We start from the raw sequence: 20,818 nt of genomic DNA on the forward strand, positions 1-20,818 counted from the left end.
GCAGCCTGAACAGACTAAGACAGGTGTATTTGGGCTTCCACTGGATGCAGTAGCCCAAGACTTTCCAGGCTCAAAGAGTTCTGGAATATTCTAATAAAATTTCAATCAGACAGAGAAATGAGCAGCGCAGTAAAAAGAATCACTCATGAGAGCACGCAACTACTCAATTTCTTTCTGCTTGTTCTCATTTACAACCCTGGCCTGGAGATGTGGTCTTTACATTCTGTGCTAAGGAGAGTTGTGGGCTCTGAGCTGCTATTCTGGATTGCAGAATGCATTGTCACAGCCATTTCTACCTAATGGTAGGAGACCCCTGGTCTGCAGGTCATTACATCAATGTTCTCTTATAGAGCTGTCATCAATAATGTGTGCAAGGAGCTGTGAAGAATGTTGTGAACAGCAACTGTGGTGGTGTTGTTAGGTGAATCTGATCCACGAAGTTTTCTTCATATGGATTTTTGCAATCTTAAACTTTAGTAAGAGTGGATCCAACCTTTACCTTTGGGGAGAAGATATAGCGAAATGCATAGACAAGTGATCCTGGTGAATTTTCGGTGTTGGTTCTTCCCACTGGGCATCTCCTGGCCCTACCACCGATGATGCCACATCTGCTCATGCTGGATCATGCTCTTGCCTGGTCTTTTTCCTTTTTTTTTAACATTTAAAAATCATTTATTAGAGCGGGAGAGATGGCTCAGTAGTTAAGAGCACTTGCTGCTCTTACAGAAGACAGAGGTTTTGTTTCTAGCCCCCACATGTCAGCTCAAAACCATCTGTAACTCCATCCAGTTCCTGGGAATCTCTTGCCTTCTTCTGGCTTCCTTGGGCACGGCATGCACATAGTGCACACATATATGCAGGGAAAACAAAACACTCATATACATAAAGAATAAATTCTGTAAAAGATATGTTTTTAAGCCAGGCTGAGGTGGCACACGCCTTTAATTCCAGCACTCAGGAGGCAGAGACAGGCTGATCTCTGTGAGTTCGAGGCCAGCCTGGTCTACAGAGTGAGTTCCAGGACAGCCAGGGCTGTTACACAGAGAAACCCTGTCTCAAAAAAAAAAAAAAGGATATTTTAAAAAGATCATTCATCATAAACCCTGCCCAGGCCAGTGCAGTGGCTCAGTGGGTGAGAACACTTGTACAAACCTAAAAACCTGTTTGCTCTCTGCAGCCATATAAAGGGAGAAGGGAAGATCCTGCTTTCCTAACAAGGTTTCTTCTGACCTCCCCCAGGAATAATAACCATAAATAATTTAAAGAGGAATAAACTATCCCCTTTTCCTGTTCTTTGTTTTTTCGTCCTGTATGTGCTTGGGTATGCAGAGGCCCAAGTAAGGCTCCATCTTATCCATCGATGCAAGGCCTCTCAATTGAACTCAGAGCTTTGTTCATATGGCTAGTTTAGCTAGCCAGCTTGCTCTGGGATCTCCTGAGTGTTAGGCTAGCATCACCAGGGACACACACACACACACACACACACACACCAAATCTATATAGGTTATAGAGATGGGAAGTCTGGTCTTCATAATTGTGTAGCAAGCGCTTTAACCACTGAGTCGTCTCCCCAGGCCCTGCATCCTGTTCTTTATTTAAAATTCTGACTTTACTTCTTCCTTACGCTTCTGTGATGGTTAGCATTAACTGTCAATTTATCATCTTGATTGTACTGATTGATGTAGAAAGACCCATCTTAACTGTGCCTTGATTTCCCCACCATGAGGGGCTATGAGAAAAAATAAATGCTTTGTCCCTTAAGTTGCCTTTTTTAAAAAAAAAATTATTTTATGTGTATGGGTATTTTGCCTGCATGTATGTATGTGCACCATATGTGAGCAGTGTCTGGGGGAGCCAAAAGCAGTCACTGGATCCCCTGGAACCAGAGTTAGGGATGTTGCAAGCTGCCATATGCGTTCTGGGAATCGAACACAGTTCTTTTCAAGAGTGGCCAGTGTTCTTAACCACTGAGCCATCTCTGCACCCGCAACTTAAGTTGCTTTTATCTGATTATCATAGAATTAAGAAACTAAGACAGATTCATAACAGATCCCTCAAAACTAGCCAAGTGTTTTTTACCACCCCCCCCCCAAATCACTCACTTGGAGCCGTTTAGAAATGTAACTGACGAGTCCACGTTAGCCAGCAAGGGCTCCTTTTATTCATTCAGGGTTGGGTTTTTGGAATGCAGTGCAACTTTATAAAGTCAAGAGTGCCAGTAAAGCAAGCCAGCCAGGTGCAGAGTAGTGCAAGAAGCTTGCTGGAACCTTCTAGCCCAATGGGTGCCCTTGACACAAGCAGTCAAAGCTGCTGGCCAACGAGGTGTCAAGCAGAACTCAGAATGAGATAAGGGTGCCTGCTCCATCCAGAGCTTGGGTCTGTCCATTTGTCCTGATCATGTGCAACAATATATAAAACAAAACCCTTGAAAATATGTTCACAAGGAGCACAGAGCAGGCTCTGCTTGCTGTGGCTCTTGGCCCGAGAAGCATCGTGGCTGTGCATGAAAGGTCAGGCAGCTTCCATCCTTCCAAACACCGAGGCATTGTCATCTGCCTCTGGTCTCTTCACTACCTCAGGGCCCTGCCAGTCAGTTCTTCACACAGGGCTCTCCTCTGCCACCTTCTTTAAGAGTCCAGCAGCCAGCAAGGAGTGGTGGGGTGCCTCGGAGCCATCTGCTTCCCGAATCTTCAGGCGGACTTTCTGATTTGTCTTCCTCCATTCTGAGTACAGCTGGCAATGGTATCGGAAAGAGACCAGTGTCCAGAGCACATAGATGGTAAAGAGGGCGATGGTGAGGGAGATGAGCCCCACAGCCTCCAGCCGGCGGTGCAGACGGAGGTGGTCCTGGGCCCCTCGAAGGCACAGCCAACCTGAGATGGCAGCCAGTGGTGTGATGAACAGGAAGCACACACCCTGTCACAGCACAGCGTTCTCTTCTCAGTGCGAGGCCCTGGGTCCTTCAGCCACTCTGTGAGAGGTCGGGGCCGCTTTTTAACTGCGAACTCAGGGTGGTACAGCTCGCAGTAGCTGGTATTGGAGGAAGACAGACCTTTCTCCAGGCAGCTCTTGTGCACAGCTCCCAGCGTGCAGGTGCAGCCACATGGGGACAGCAAGTTCTCCCCATTTGCTCCCTCGTGACAGATTCGGCAGAAGGGACAGTCACTCGGTGTGTCCAAAGTCCAGATGACAGTTGAGAGCAGTCAGGGCCATCCCTTGAAGTCACCTGTGCCACATACTGGGGTGGCTCAAGGCCTGTGGCCTCCACAACCTTGGAGAAGGCAGGGCTGCCAGAGTAGTCATATAGGGAGCTAGGGAGGTGGCAGCAGTCTCCTGTCATCATCTTCTGTCCTCAGGGCCTGAGTTCCATGGTCCCAGGAGCCTGATTTGCGGCCGGGCTGGGCAGACACACAGGCCCCGTTTTCTCTGTCCTGGGTCCCGGGTTCTGGCCCGGCTCCGCCCGTCTGCAGCTGCTTGCTCCGCTCCGGCCGGCACCTGCGTCCCGCCTGGCCTTTTTCTTAAGAACAACTGGATTTTAGAAATAATTTGATAAAATCACTTGCAGTAATAGGTAGTTGGCTAACAAGATTTTTTTTCTCTATTTGGGGATTTATGAATTTTAATAGAACTCAGTTCAGTTTTCATCCAAATACATAACTGATTCTAGGAGTGAGGAGCTGGTCAGACAGGTAAATTTCTGAGTTGAACTTCTTTTTTTCTGGTGCCAATGAACATATAAATGACTATTTTCACTGCATATGTAAAGGGCCAGCCTTGCACATTTAACAGATTTTTGTGAAGGGCATTTTTGCTTGAGAAAAATAAATTGTGTGCCAAGGCTGCTTACTGTTAAAGGCAGATATTAAGAATTATAAATGATTCTTATCTACAGGGCACTATTGAGGTATGATAATACATGTGATACTTATGCAAATTAGCAGAAGATGCTTTACATATTCACTTAATATTAAGTGTATCCTGTATTTGAATTTTTTTCAGTGCTTTAGAGTACAATTTAGCAAAAAGAGACCTTCACAGAGCAGAGCTTCCAAGTGTGGTCTCTGCACTGGTGGCCTCAGTAAGAACACCTGCTGGAAACAGAGGTTCACAGGGTCTTCCTGAGAAACACTGCATCAGAAACTATGGGGGTGGGCTTGGCAGTCTGGTTGATAATTTCTCCGGGTAATTTTGATGCTCAGCAAAGTTTAACAAACCAGGCTTGTAGGTGATTATGTTTGAATCCTTCTTCTTCACAGATGAGTAAATTGAGGCTCAAAAAGATTAAGAGACTGAACAGAGCTGATTTTTAGCATGCTCTTTCTACTCTCCTAAGATAAGTCCCTTCGGCTAATCAATTGCAATGAGTGAGGTTGGCTGGCAGCATCTTTGATTGACAGGATGGTCAAATCTCTTCCTGATTGCGTGGCTTTACCCTTGTAAAAGCCTGGGGGTGAGACTCGAACAACTTCAATCTCTTGGAGCCTCTCAGGGATCAGGCTGCTCCATATTCACTCTCTTTAAAGAGATCAGCCCTCATTTTCCTTTAAAGTTGGGGTTAGTCAGCCTGAGTTGCATACAAATGAGACGAATGAATTCATTACCAAAAGCGAGATTAAGTTTTGCAGCTGTTCTGCCTGGGGATCTAGTAGAGAGAGGGGCTGGCACAACTCAAATCCTTTGCTGATCAAGGCAGTCATAAAGTACAGTCTTATGTGGTAAGTAGCATTCAAGAATACTGAAATGGAGTGAAAAATTAAAATGACTTCTGCCTAAACGTGTGGGAAATGGGGAAATCCTAGTGTACCAACAAACACAGCAGAACAGCAGTGGACGGATGCTGTACCTTAGCCGACATGCCTGGAGGGAAGTACACCACATGGATAAAGGAGAGAGAGTTCACATTCAAGATTTCAAAGAAGCTAAACCTGAGGACCAATATAGAATTTTCTCTCTGTATAACTCCATCTACCTGAGGTCTCTAAACCACAGCCCCCAAACTGGCAGTGTATAGGAGCTGATTGATTGATTGATTTTTGTCTCATATCCTAGGAATGTCAGGTTGTGTATTCATTCATTCTTTCCTTGATGAATAAGTCATTTTTCATGCCAATATTTTTAAATGATTCCTATGTTCTAGGACTATTCTAGGCTTGTTTTTTTTTTTTGTTTGTTTGTTTTTGTTGTTGTTGCTGTTTTTTCCTGACCTTTTTGCCTTTATTCTTGATTGAATAAGTAGTTTTATCTTGTATTTTTTTCTTCTTCTTCTTGGAAGTTACCTGAGCTGTTTATTCTAGTATTCACTCTGGAATGTTTTACCAAATACATTTACATCATTAAAACCTAAAATTAAAATTTAGATATTTTTGTAGTAGTACAAGTTATTTTGAAACTCCATTTATTATCCCTTTGACTGCTAAAGTAAAAGTCTACTAAAAATTCACATTATTATTCTCATGCAGCTAACATTTTTGAATATAAGCTAACTTCATTCCTTTCTACTTCTTTTTTTTTTTTTTTTTTTTTTTTTTTTGGTTTTTCGAGACAGGGTTTCTCTGTGTAGTTTTGCGCCTTTCCTGGAACTCGCTTTGGAGACCAGGCTGGCCTCGAACTCACAGAGATCCGCCTGGCTCTGCCTCCCGAGTGCTGGGATTAAAGGCGTGCGCCACCACCGCCCGGCTCCTTTCTACTTCTTGGCTTCTGCATAGGAACTCATTCCCTAGTAGTAAAAATGTCCCTTGCAAATATGTACTCTTAGTGAGTTCACTTGAGTATGTAAACAACTGTCCTTATTTTTGCTTTATTGTTGAAAGGTAATCTCCTTTCTCTCCCTCCCTCTCTCTTTCTCTCTCTCTCCTCTTTCTTTCTCTCTTTTTCTTTCCTCCCTCCCTTTCTTTCTTTCTTTCTTTCTTCCTTTCTTTCTTTCTTTTTTTCTGAGATATGATCTCTCCATGTAGCCATGGTTGGTCTGGAACTCATGTAGTCTAGACTTACCTTGAATTTAGAGCAATCCTCCTGCTTCAGCCTCTGAGTGCTGGGGTTATAAGTATGTACCACCACACCTGGGCCTCTTGGCAGTTTTAAAGGTTTTATTCCACTGTACTGAGGATTTTCTTGCTATTTTGAGAAGTCAGTGGTCTGTTCCCATTCTTTTGTGTGTGACCTTGCTCCTCTAACTCTATTGTTGATTTCCAGCAATTTCACCAGAATGTCTTTATTTAGAATCCTTGTAACTTTTTCTATTTGGCATATAGTCTGTCTCTGAACTTGTTTTTAAAATAGCCCTTGAAAATTCCCTGATAGTTTTTCAACGTTGCTTCTACTCATTCTGTCTTTGATTGATTTATATCCTAATTTTGGATTTTGTCATTATATTCTACTTAACCTTTGCCCTCTCCTGTTTTTAATGCCCTTTCTATCTAAACAACATCTAAGATTATTTATCCAGGCTCATCCTCTTAAGATATGGTAGACAATCATTTAGTCTCTGTTGAATGAAATGAAATAGTCTTTTCTTAATATTACATGAAACTAATGCTTTGTTAGGCATAAAGCTTGGAAAGATGAGTCTAATACAATCTCCTTAAATTTCTGTTGCAAAAGTTAATACCCTTTGGTTACATGGCTTGGCCAATGCCATAGAACTGAATAGGGTCAGATCTGATTCCAAGCTCATTGTTCTTTTCAATTATATTTTTGAGAAAAAAAAATTGTATTTCTCATTTTAACCCAAAGTATTACAGTATGAGTAATGACCGTACAGGTGAAGATCTTCATCATTTTTCCTCCTGAGAAGTAACCTATATCTTCTGTTGATGACCATAAAAAAGTAAGACAGTTTGAAGTGAGGTAAGAATGGGTGGTGTGGGATTTAAGAGTTAATTCAGGAGAGCTTCAATAGCTGTACATTCATGACTTACTAGCTGGGAAGCCCTTGGCACCTTCTCATTCATTGATTTCACAATGTAACAGGCAAAGCCATCTATTTACAATGAAGCCTTTTACATAATAGAGTGACAAGGAATGTTTAGAAAATGCCAATGAATAGTTAGCTCTAAGATACAAGGTCTACTGCTTGATTAAGAGAAAAACTGAAATTAGGTAAACTGCATTTGTGGATGATGTGGAGAGGCATGAGTGAAGAGACAGAGAAAACTATAGAGAAAAGACAAGATAAACCCAATGCATGAACTAGTTGTTAATACAAGTTGTTGAGGACACAAATACCAGTACCTTCCTCTGGGGAAATCAATGCAACAGCCTAAAATCTTTTTAGGAAAAGTTGAATTAAATTATTCAGTTACTTAGATTACAGTTTTTAGAGATTTGCTATATTTATCTATTTGAACAAGTTTTGAGAATAGTATTTATTCACTGCTCAGTTCTTTCCAGCTGTTTTGTTCTCCACACTGGCTATAAAATGATATAAAAGGGGAAAAAGCTATGCTGACTTCATGGACTTACCCTCTCCCACTTCTCTCCATCCCTGGCTTTGAAACAGCAATGATTTCTCCATCCTGTACAGTTTCTCCCACTTCTCTTTACAGGATGTTGCTTCATCAAAGTGGGCTACATAGCTATGTGATAATTAAAACAAGGAGACACTTCAATGTTTCTTTACTCTTAGAAACAGCAACTATTTATATAGTTGTTTTTTTCTGTCTCCTTATCAGGAAACTCACCAATCCCAAGCCACCATGGAGTGTGGCTCTAGGAAGGGAGACACAGCCTGATTTGTAGAACAAAGAATGACCAGTGGCTGAGGATGGGAGATGGGGATATTGTTTACACCTGAACCACACACTACAGGCATGCTGACCATGGCTTCTTGCCTTTACCATCAAAGGGGCAAAGCCGCGGAGTCAGACTAACATGCTCCATGTTCCTTTCACTCCAATAAAGGATGGCATGGTATCTCAAAATTGAGAGATCTGGGTTGTGAGAAGATACTGATTTCCAGGCAGCCACCTGCATTCTTGCCATCTGGCTGTTTCTCTTGTCTTTCACTCACGTCCCCAAGAAGCCAACTGTATTATCTACCAAATTCTCCAAAGGCCTTAAAATATTGTTGATCAAAACCAGGAAAAGATGACACTTTGTTGAACATAGTTTGCATTCTTATGCTGTAAAATAAAATGGAGTATTGAAAATTTAATTTTAATTAGCATACCGAGTTAAACAAGAACATTAATCCTACAACATGTATTTTTTTCTGCCAACTGCCCTTTGTTTTAGTTGAAATTTAATCAATGTTGTTGACTAAAATTAAATGTTTTTTGTCTTCATGATTTTTAGTTTGCTTGCTTGCAATACAAATGTTCGAAAAGAGGTGATTGTTCACCCAAAACATTTGTTTAATCTTACTCTTTTCTGAGTCTGGCATTTAAGTCAATTCAGGAGAGTTTTCAAAATAGCAACAGATGAATAGCACTGCTCATATGTCAGAGAGCTAGCCTCTAGACCAATTCCTTTACTTACCAGCCCTGTGACTTCAGTAGGCCATTTGATTTTATTGACTTTTTCAATCTATAATGTAAAACTAATAATATTTTCTTTAACATTAACATTAATTTTATTTCATGTTTTCGGGTGTTTTCCCTGCATATATGTCTATGCACCACTTGCATGCCTAGTGCCCATGGAGACCTAAAGATGTCAAATCCCATAGAATGAGAGCTACAGGTTGTTGTGAACCACCCTATGGATGCTGGAAATTGAATCTCGGTCCTTTGGAAGAACAACCAGTGTTCTTAACCACTGAACCATCTCTCCAGCTCCTAATAATACTTTTTAAAAAACAAGGAATATTCTTACAAAATGTGCGATGAGGGAATTTATATTTTGTCATCTAGCTACTCACCAACCCATTCGATCTGGCTAACCAACAACCCACTCTTTGAGGAAATAGCTATTGTTAGCATGTGATAGTTTCTGGGTGTGGTGGTTTGAAAGAAAATGGCTCCCAAAGGGAGTGGCACTATTAGGAGGTGTGGCCTTGTTGGAGTAGATGTGGTCTCATTGGAGGAAGTATGTCACTGTAAAGGCAGGCTTTGAGGTTTCCTATGGTCAAGATATCACCCAGTGTTTCAGACCACATCCTGTTGCCTACAAGATGTGGGACTCTCAGCTACTTTCTAGCACCATGTCTGCCTGCGTGCTGCCATGTCCCACCATGATGATAATGGGCTAAACTTCTGAACTGTAAGTGAACCATTCCAATTAAATGTTTCCTTTATGAGTTGCCTTGGTCACGGTGACTTGTCACAGCAATAGAAACTGTAACTAAGATAGAAGTTGGTACCAGGGACAGGGGTATTGTTGTAATAGGCCTAACCATGTTTTATTTTGGAGGAATTTAGATTTTGGCACTTTGGGTAAGGAAAGCAGTGGAATGCTTAATGGGCCATACTAGTAGGAGCATGGAAGACAATGGTGTTGAGAATGATTTAAACTGTCGAGGTTTCAGAGGAGAAGAATTTTGGTGGAGAATGTGGCTGTTTTTCACCCTTGTCTGAAAAGTTTACCTGAGACTAAAGTGAAGAGTTTGGGATTAATTAACTAGGAAGAGGACATCTCAAAACAGCCTAGTATAGACTTTGTTTTGTAGTTACTAGTGTTAACTCTAGTGAAAATATATAATGAAAAGGAGCAAGCTGAGCAAGGAAAAACATTTGAGGGGAAAAGTAGCACCAGGATATGAAATAGAGCTAAATCCTGCATTCAAGGAGATAAACAGATTAAGAAATGGAATAAAGACAGTGGTTCCCTCAGGGCAAGCTCCCACCCAGCTAAGTTTCCAATTTGTGAAAAGGAATTAAAGAAAAGCTTAGAGTAGGGTGTGGTGGTGCATGCCTTTAACTGGAGCACTCAGAAGGCAGAGGCAGGTAGATCTCTGAGTTTGAGGCCTGCTGGTTTATAGATCCAGTTTCAGGACAGCCAAGCTTAGGCAGTGAAGGACAGAAGTCTGATGAAGATGTAATTGATTGAGGAGGCCGTGCTCTAGCCACAGCAAGCAGCAGAACTTGGCAGCTTCTGTCATGTGGTTTTGCCTTTAAAGTCAAGGATAGAAGAAAGGCATTCTGGAACCTTCCTCCATGACTAAGGAAAGGCCAGGCAGGCATGTGTCAGGGGTGCCACTGAATGGAGGCCTAGAGAGACCATTGTGTGAAGCTGTGAAGTTGAAGCCTGTATTGTCTTGCAGACTTCAAGATGTTGAAGATGTCAGAGCCATGGGATACCTGCCAAGGAGAGCTGCTAATAGCGAGTAGAACCAGCCCAAGAGAAGGAAGTGTGTTACAGTCAACAAAGCTGAAAGGAATTGGAGATCTGAAGAACATTTTGACATCAGATGGAAATGCAGAGTTTGGAGTTTTGCCCAACTGGTTTTTGGTCTTGCTTTGGTCCTGTATTTCCTCACTATGCTCCCTTCCCTATGTTTTGGAATGGTAGTGTATATCATGTGCCATTGTATATTAAAAGTATATAATCTGTTTTTTTTATTTTGATTTTATTGGGGATTATAGTCAAGAGATTGTGTGAATCTCAGAAAAGAGTGAACCCTGGGCTTTAAAACATTGTTGAGACTGTTATAGTCTATGGGGACTTTTGAAGTTGGACTGAATGTATTTTTGCATTATGATATGGCTACAAGTCTTTGGGGGCCAGGGAGTAGAATGTGGTGGTTTGAAAGAAAATGACCCCCAAAGGGAGTGATACTATAAGTAGATATGGCCTTGTTGGAATAGCTGTGGTCTCATTGGAGGAAGTATGTCACTGTGGAGATAGGCTTTGAGGTCTCATATATGCTCAAGATACCACCCAGTGTTTCAGACCACTTCCTGTTGCCTGTAAGATACAGGACTCTCAGCTACTTCTCCGGCACCATATCTGCCTGCATGCCACCATGTCCCACCATAACAATAGTGGACTGAACCTCTGAATTATAAGTGAGACACCCCAATTAAATTTTTTCCTTTATAAGAGTTGCCATGGTCATGGTGTCTCTTTACAGCAATAACCATAACTAAAACACTAGGGATAAGAAAACAAAACTGAAAATAAGCCTGACCTCATGGATCTTAAATTCTAGTATGGAACAACAAATAGTTATAAAATTAGCCTGTATAGTTTGTCAAGTGATCACAGGTATCATGGAGAAAAGCTAAATAGATGGTGAGGACAAAGAAACTAATTTTAATTAGGTGAACTGGGGAGGCCTCAAAGAGGAAGTGGGATTTGAGCAAAGACCTAAAGAACACAAGGAATGTGAACAGGTATGAAATCATCTAGGACCAAGATTTCATGTGAGCATGAAGCAGACACACTATTTGTGAGGATGGACAAGACTGGCACATTCACAAAGAATACAGGGAGCCAGTGTGTCTGGAACATTTCAAAAAGCCAGAAAGACCAGAGCAATGAGCCTGGGTAGGGGTTTGTGAAGCATCAGTTCTCAAAGTGAAGATAACACAGGATCTTAGAGACCACTGGAAGGACTAAGGCTTTTATTCTGGATAAGATGGTGTACTTGTTTGAATGGGAAATGTCTCCCTTAAGTTCATGAATCTGAATATTTGCTGCCCAGTTGGTGAAACCGTTTGAGAAGGTTATGGAACCTTTAGGAGGGGAAGCATTGCTGGAGGAAGTGTATCACTGGGAGTGGGCTTTGAGATTTTATAGCTTGGCTCCTATCTATCTTTCCATCCATCATCTGTCTGTCTGTTTGTCTGTCTGTCTATCCATCCATTCATCCCCCTCTCTCTGTCTATATCTCTCTATATCTCTCCATCCATCCATCCATCCACCCAACCATCTATCTCTCCATCCATCCATCCATCTATCCATCCATCCATCTATCCATCATCTATCTATCTATCTATCTATCTATCTATCTATCTATCTATCCTGTGTGAGCTGATGAAATTCGACCCCTCTGTTTTTTCTGTAGGCTGACCTCAGGCTCCTGTTGCCATGCCTTTCCCATCATGATGGACTGTTTTTGCTTCTGGAACTACAAGTTAAAATGAACCTTTTTCTCTTTTAAGTTATTTTTGAGTGTGGTATTTTATCGCATGGGTAGAAAAGTAGCTGATATAGATGGGAACTGTGGAAAACTTGGGGCAGAGGAGAGTGGAAGCAGACAATGTGGTGTAGGCATTGGCTTTTGTGTTAAGAAGAGGCTGTGTTGGGTAAGGAGCTTGGATAAAGTTGGTGACAGAAACAGCTCAGAAGGCCATTAGTGCTCTCTTGGACCAAGACAATGGCAGTAGTAAGTTAGTGAGAAGTGAAAATGCTGTTACAAATCAAGGTGTTTGGCCAACTATTTAGAAATAAAAGTAAAAAATATATATATATAAAAGGTGATTACTGGCCAGACAAGAACTCTGAATAGCTGAGATATCATTTACTGAATTGTGATGGGACCAGTGGAGAGAAAAGACAGTTAGATGAGGGTAGATGTGGGATGGATGAGTTGATACATTATGGACTAAAGAGTACCTAACTAGGAGCCAACCTACTCTGAGAGCTTGAAGGTGGGCAACATGATGGTTCCAGCTCTTGAGGGGTTTACTCTTTGGAGGGAGATAGATGTAAAGAAGTTAACCACAACAGAAGCAGACTGACCTAGACTTTAAGTCCATAATGTCTTTCCTACTCAAAACTTTTCCTTGGGCTATATAGAAGTGGCCCTGTCTGTGGTTCAAACCTTCAGTACATCATTCAGTCTTCAGAGCAGGAATGATCAGTATCGCACCTCATCTGATTATAATCACTTTCTTGATGCCCTCAGAGATAAAACTAGAAGAGATTTTTATTGCCTTGCACATACTTGCAAAGCATGTTTTGTTGGGTATATGATTATGTATCTCTTTCAATAAAAGGCTTCAGTCTCCGGGCTTCCTTATTTCTGATTTGATATATATTTTGGCTCAAGGCTGGGAACTGTGCAGGTTAACACATGTCTTTACCAGCATGCTAACACAGACAAGTAATTATATTGGTGCTATACATAATGGTTCTGTGTGTTGGTAAACTGCCTCATGAATTTACACAACAATGTCTTTTCTGATATTGGTTTTTGATGAAATTAAACATCAAGTATAATTGTTTAAGAATTTAAAATTTTATGTTTAAGGCTAATGAATGGCCATGTATAAAAATTAAAATAATTGTAGTAGAGTAGGAGATTTTGGATGTTTTTATTTTCTAATATTGTAACTATTTAAACTATATTTAGAAAAGAATTAATGTCATGGTTTCATATTATATTGAAAGAGCGGGTCTCAATATTTGAAAATTAATATTTGAGTTTTAAAAATGTCCTTTGAGCAATCTTTTCTTAATGACCAGTTTAACTTTCTGGAATGTCCACAAACAAGTTAAGTTAGAAGTAAAACCTGGACAGAAGGAAGAATAAACTATGTGTTTTTTATTTAGGTGACCATCTGATGTATGAGACTTTGGGATTGAGGTTTTAGAGAAAATATATTATCTATCTATCTATCTATCTATCTATCTATCTATCTATCTATCTATCATTTCCTCTCCCCTCCTTTTCTCCCTTATTCCCTCACTCTGTCCATATTGCTTAGAATGTAATTCTGACCTTTTATAGTCAAGGGAACAAGAGGGACCCACTGAAAAGAGGTAGAAGTATCATTCTTCTGACCACCTGTGCCTACATTCCAGGGTCAGAGAGAGGGAAAAGGCCAGAGTGAAAAACTATTGTTCATTTCCATTTAGTATCAATTATATCCCCATCAGCAGCCCCCCTAGAAACTGTTTTCTTCCCCTTAGAGCCATTCTGCAAGAATTGCTGATCATGGGCTCTTATTTCTCCAGTCTAATAGGAGGAAACAAGTTCATATGATCAAGCCTCTTCCCTAAATCTGGGAGGGAAAGTTCTCATCCATGGCCTATGAACTGTAAAACTATGATTCCAATGAGCCAGGTTCTTCAGAATATAGACTTACAGGCAATATAATGAGATGACCCCTGAGCTAAGATAAGTGGGAAGAAGTACAGTGAATACAATTGTGAAAAATAAATTAAAAATCATAGTTCCCATTCTGTAGGCTGTCACTTTGCCTTGTTGACTGTATCCTTTGCTCTACAAAAGCTTCTCAGTTTCAAGAGGTCCCATTGATTGATTGTTTCTCTCAGTGTCTGTGCTACTGGTGTTATATTTAGGAAGTGATCTCGTATGCCAATGCGTTCAAGACTACTTCCTACTTTCTCTTCTAGCAGGTTCAGAGTAGTTGGATTTATGTTGAGGTCCTTGATCCACTTGGACTTAAGTTTTGTGCACGGTGATAGATATGGATCTATTTGCAGCCTTCTACATGTTGATATCCAGTTATGCCAGCACCATTTGTTGAAGATGCTTTCTTTTTTCCATTGTGCACTTTTGGCTTCTTTGTCAAAAATTATATGTTCATAGGTGTGCGGATTAATGTCAGGGTCTTCAACTCGACTCCATTGGTCCACATGTTGGTTTTTATGCCAGTACCAAGCTGTTTTTATTACTGTAGCTCTATAGTAGAGCTTGAAGTCAGGGATCATGATGCCTCCAGAGGTTGTGTTATTTTACAGGATTCTTTTGGCTATCCTGGGTTTTTTGTTTTTCCATATGAAGTTGAGTATTATTCTTTCCAGGTCTGTGAAGAATTTCTGACAGAGGACTGATATCCAGAATATATAAGGAACTCAAGAAATTAGACATCAAAATGCCCAATAGTCCAATTAAGAAATGGGCTATTGAACTAAACAGAGAATTCTCAACAGAGGAAACTCAAATGGCTGAAAGTCATTTAAGGAATTGCTCAACATCCCTAATCATTAGGGAAATGCAAATCAAAACAACTCTGAGATACCACCTTATGCCTGTCAGAATGGCTAAGATCAAAAACACTGAAGACACCTTATGCTGGAGGGGATGTGGAGCTAGGGGAACTCTCCTCCACTGCTGGTGGGAATGCAAGCTTGTACAACCACTTTGGAAATCAATATGACACTTTCTTAGAAAATTGGGAATCAATCTCCCCCAAGATCCAGCTATACCACACTTGGGTATATACCCAAGGAATGCTCAATCACACCACAAGAGCACTTGTTCAGCTATGTTCATATCAGCATTGTTTGTAATAGCCAGAACATGGAAACAACCTAGATGCCCTTCAACTGAAGAATGGATAAACAAAATGTGATACATATACACAATGGAATACTACTCAGCAGAGAAAAACAATGACATAATGAGGTTTGCAGACAAATGGATGGATCTAGAAAAAATCATCCTGAGTGAGGTATCCCAGACTCAGAAAGACAAACATGGTATGTACTCACTCATAGGAGGATACTAGATGTGGAACAAGGATGACTGGACTGCTACTCACATCACCAGGGAGGCTACCTGGAAAACAGGACCCAAAGAAAGACACGGGGATTGCCCAATGACAGAGAAATGTAAGAGACCTACATGAACAGCCTGTACATGAGTGGGGGTAATGAAGGGCAAGGGTCGAGGGAAAGAGAGCTTGGGGAAGCGGGAGATCCCAGCTGGATCAACAACAGAGAGGGAGAACAAGGAATAGAAGACCATGGTAAATGAAGACCGCATGAGAATAGGAAGAAACAAAGTGCTAGAGAGGCCCACAGAAATCCACAAAGATACCCCCACAACAGACTGCTGGCAATGGTCGAGAGACAGCCCAAACTGACCTACTCTGGTGATGGGATGGCCAAACACCCTAATTGTCATGCTAGAAACCCCATCCAACTACTGAGGGATCTGGATGCAGAGATCCATGGCTAGGCCCCAGGTGGAGCTCTGGGAGTCCAGTTAGCGAGAATGAGGAGAGTTTATATGAGCGAGAATTGTTGAGACCAAGGTTGGATAAAGCACAGGGACAAATAGCCAAACAAATGGAAACACATGAACTATGAACCAATGACTGAGGGGTCACCAACTGGATCAGGCCCTCTGAATGGGTGAGACAGTTGATTGGCTTGATCTGTTTGGGAGGCATCCAGGCAGTGAGACCGGGTCCTGTGCTCATTGCATGAGTTGGCTGTTTGAAACCTGGGGTCTATGCAGGATCGCTTGGCTCGGCCTGGGAGGAGGGGACTGGACCTACCTGGACTGAGTCTACCAGGTTGATCTCAGTCCATGGGGGAGGCTTTGCTCTGGAGGAGGTGGGAATGGGGGGTGGGCTGGGGGGAAGGTGAGGGGGGCTGGAGGGAGGAGAACAAGGGAATCCGTGGCTGATATGTAGAACTGAATTGTATTGCAAAACAAAAATAAAAATTAAAAAAAAAATCATAGTTCCTTGAACTGGTACCAGGCTGACATCAAATTCTGTTTGGGGGTATGTCAGCAGGTGATGCATGTTCTTGAGATTCAAGCTTGAATCAGTAGATAGCAAGCTTTATGAGAGGGGAGCATTTGGATTTGATTTCACTGAAAAGTTCCAGGAGTTGTAGGTATCATGAACCTCAGGATGGGTAATACTTTCTTGCTAAAATTTCCAGAAAATGAAAATTGTATAATTTGATTTGTTTGCTGTGTTTTACCAGAACCTGGAAATAAATTCATTTGGTCCGGGAAAATAATTACATTTAACTTAGGAGGCCTACTACCTTAATCTTTTGCTGAGCTCTCATGGATTAATATTTTTCACTTTGAATGGCTTTTGGTATTTAATTTAGCAGAAGCTAGTAGACAACTTTATTGAGATGGACACATTGTGGTCAACTTTGGTATGAAAAACTTTCTATCTGATAATGTTTAACTAGAAAGAGGTTTCATGAGCTTTATTAATTAATTTTATTTTCCATTCATCAAAAGTTGCCCATTTTTGTATAACTAGAACTCTTATAAATAGTTTTAACACCAATGCATGCTGTACTCTAGCTCTATTTGAAAGGACTAGGTCACTGTCTTTCACATCAATTTTTAGCTTCCTTAAGTTTATACCAATGGTAACTATATGTTGAAAACCAGACTCATACATAAACATGAAATCACACACATGAAAGGAAGTTGACTGTCCCCTTGTCCCCGTAATAGCTCCAATTTTTATCTTTTGTCCTATAGACATTTTTACCTGTCCTAACTTGAGATGGCTTTGATGCTCTCAGAGCCTGTCTGGAAAGCACCATAATGGATGATAATACTCCTTTTGATATGACTATTACGAAGAGATATTTAGCTCAAACACAGACACTCTTAGAATCCACTTCTGGAAAATGAGAGGCAGTTTAGAATAGCAGACTACTTTTGAACTGTTTGGATTCTATGAACATACACTTATTAACAAGGCAGAAATACCCTAAAGACACTGTTGAATTGAAAACAAGCAGAAAATACATGTAGTTCAGAGGTGAAGACAGAGCTCCCACCCACCTTAATCACTACCCTACTGCCCAAACCTCTCCATCCCATCCTGCCAGCTTGTTAAAGCATCTTTCATCATCAGAACTTTCATGTTCTTAAGATGTAATAATACAAAATGAGAAACTCTATAGACTTCACCCCTCCCTTTTGATGGAGTCCTGCACTGATTCCCCTGTCACACAACTTTGAAGTCGAACACACCTCACTGTGGGCAACACCGGCTAGTTCTTGTAAGATGTATTAGGCACTTGATGTTAAAGGCTGAGGAGAAAGCTTAGCAGAGGGGTGAAAGTAGTAGTTCTGAAATATTTGATGGGTCATCAGGTGATGCAGGTTCTTGAGGTCCAAACTTAAATCAGTAGATGGCAAGTTTTATGGGAGGGGAGCATTTGGATTCAGTTTCACTGAAAAGTTCTAGGAGTTGGAGCCACTTGAAAAGTGAACAGGTTTCCCTGATGTGTTCAAGACAAGGCTGTTGACTATTTCTCAGATTCCTGAGTAGAGACAAGATGGTTAGCTGCACAACTTGGTTGTTAAGGTGTGTAGACTCAGAACGCTCTGAAAAGAAAGGGATAAATAGAATTTCTTAGTCTTGTTGGAAACATTGAGACTCTTATTATTAAGGATCTTGTTCATTGGACTCTCAGTTTAGAAATATCTCTATGCAGTTTTTGAGCAGACTATGCATATCCAACAGAGCATTGGAGCCATGCAGGAAGAGAGAATAACTAAGCAGAATTTGGGGGGGGGGTGCGTTGTGAGCTTGACAGGTCAGTCCTTTTCAAAGTGCATGCATCTGCATCTTCTCCTTGAATTGGGCATTGAGACCCAATATTGCCAAATTTGCGGAACTTCCAAGGGAGGCAGGAAGTCTGACTTTTACCTGTGAGAGCTATTGCTATTATAAAAATTCTGGCAGCCAACATTTAAAATGTTAGCAACAGTGCAAAATTAAGACTGGGGAAAGTCAAATAAAAATTGTCTGTGAATCAGATTTGGCCCCCAGGCCACCCTTTTGTGGCATCTGGAACAAGCAAAGAGATAATAAAACTAATGAATAAATAACTACCCTAGTCACAGATGAGAGCACAGATGAGATTTCCGGATTTGAGTCGTGTGTGGCTAACTCAATTGTCATTTTTGTGCAGTTATGTCTCGATCATGGTGCCAGCTCCGTTCTCTTTATTCGTGACTTAGAATCCACACAGCCGGATGAACACAGCCATGTGAACACAGCCTGGATACATACAACCTTTGGTATCCTCCTGTTACCAACAACCTTGGGCATATGGTGGGATGGTGCATCAGAGAGAATTGAAGTCATCTCCCAGTGTCCCTGCTTATCAGCAGGAGACCCTGGAAAACCATATAACGTGTCTGAGTTACAGGTTCTGATCTAAACATGAGAAACTTCTACTTACTTCATAAAGTGGCTGTGTGCTTTGGTGGGCCAGTGTCTAGCAGAAGGCTGTGCATAAAGCTAGAACATGAGGAAATTCTTCCCCCCAGATCTTTCTCCAATCTTTCTGCCCTTTCATTTAAGATGATTTCTTTTGTTAATGAGTATGAAAAATAATGTTTATTTGGAGAAATAAATAAGCAAACCATACAAGAATCAACACACCCAACACCCTCAACCCTCAGTATAAGATGCCACGGAAGATAATCAGTTCACTGGAAGGAGGGAGCTAGTGAGGACTTGTTTGTGACGTTTATGTGTCATGAAACCTGTGCCCTTGGTTCCTTCCTGTAAGCGCCAAGTGTCTTGTTCATTTAAGTACACTTGAATCCCTAGTGTATGCTTATCCAATAGAAAGGCATGTGGCTGGGATGCTGGGTTCATCCCCCTTCATCCCCATCATCATCCTGAGCTCCACCCAAGTGCTCTAGAAGAAAACATCTTCAAGTGTCTGTCCTTTAGAACCTGTCAGTTTTTTAAAAAGTCTCATTTTTTCAAGGAAGGCTACAAGTGGCATTTAACTGTTTTGGATGACACTTGCTCACACAGTTCTCCATTTGAGGGTAGACAAGATGGAGTGAAGGTCTCGCCACCAAGCCTGATGACCTGATCTTGCCACCTTCCACAAGGTGAAAGATAATTGACTCCTGAGAGCTTTCCTCTGACTGCTAGATTGTTCCATGGTATTCATGCAACCATGTCCTATACAAGAATAAATTAATAAAACATAATAAGAAAAATCATTTAACATATATTCTTCTCACTGCACTGCCCATTGTTTTAAGTGATTTAAAATCCTACAGGGCCTTTAGAAGATGATGTGGATAACTGTAGAATCTGGCTTAATCCAGCTACATCTGGAGAAAAGTGAACACAGCAATAAAGTGTCAAGAAATCATTTCATTTACAAGTTGATGAGATATTCAAGGGTGAGAAAAAGACAATAACTTTACTCTTATCACCAAATAAGTCATATATATCCACATATACACATTGATGACATGGCTGTGTTCTATTTCACAGCATATACTCTAAAACAGATATGGATTAAATACAAATCACTGTTCCCCAGCAAAAATGAGTAAACCAATCAATATACATTTTGCAATTTATAAATAACTAAATGATCATTATTTGGAAGTTAAGCAGAGGTACAGTGAGAATTGAGAACATTTAGTTACTTTTTATTTTGAAAATCTGTATAGTCTTTATGGGAAGAGTGGCTATATGGATTATGAGAAAATGAGGCTTTGTCAAGGGCCTTTGAAGTGTTAAAAAGTGAAAAGAAATTGTTGACAGGGCCATTGGTGTGTTTCTGGACTCAAGCTTTTTTTCCTCTCTTATATATTATATTGCATCCTGACCACAGTTTCCCCTCATTCCTCTCCCCCCAGTCCCTCTTTCCTACCTCCCTTCTCCCCCAGATCCACTCCTCTTCCTTTGTCTTCAGAAAAGGGCAGGCCTTCTAGGAACATCAACCAAACATGGCATATCAAATTATAATAAAACTAAGCACATCCCCTCATATTAAGGCTGGACAAGGCAACCCACTAGGAGGAAGAGGGTCCCAAAAGCAGGCAAAAGAGTCACACACAGCCCCTGTCACCATTAGTAGTACCACAAGAAGACCAAGCTACACAACCATAACATATGCAGAGGACGTAGGTCAGACCCACGCAGGCTCCCTGATTGTAGGTTCAGTCTCTGTGAGCTCCTATGAGCTCAGGTTAGTTGATTCTGCAGGCTGTTTTCTTGTGGTGTCTTGATCCCTCTGGCTCCCACAATCCTTCCTCACCCTCTTCTTCAGGATTCCATGAGCCACCTAAAGAACTGCTGTGAGCCTTTGCATCTTCTCCCATCAGTTGCTGGATGAATGCTCTTTGATGATGAACATGCTAGACACTGATCTGGTTACATAAGATGGCCAGTTCAGGTTCCATATCCCACATTCCTAGGATTCTTCGCTA

General features: G+C 41.1%; 1 pseudogene; it reads right to left on the reverse strand.

Annotated features, from left to right (window-relative positions):
• Positions 1–2,173: 2,173 nt before the first annotated feature.
• LOC131923445 (E3 ubiquitin-protein ligase MARCHF2-like) lies at positions 2,174–3,343 on the reverse strand (annotated as a pseudogene).
• Between the last annotated feature and the right edge of the window lie 17,475 nt (positions 3,344–20,818).

Source organism: Peromyscus eremicus, chromosome 13 (genome assembly GCF_949786415.1).
Source record: "Peromyscus eremicus chromosome 13, PerEre_H2_v1, whole genome shotgun sequence".
Classification (NCBI taxonomy): domain Eukaryota; kingdom Metazoa; phylum Chordata; class Mammalia; order Rodentia; family Cricetidae; genus Peromyscus; species Peromyscus eremicus.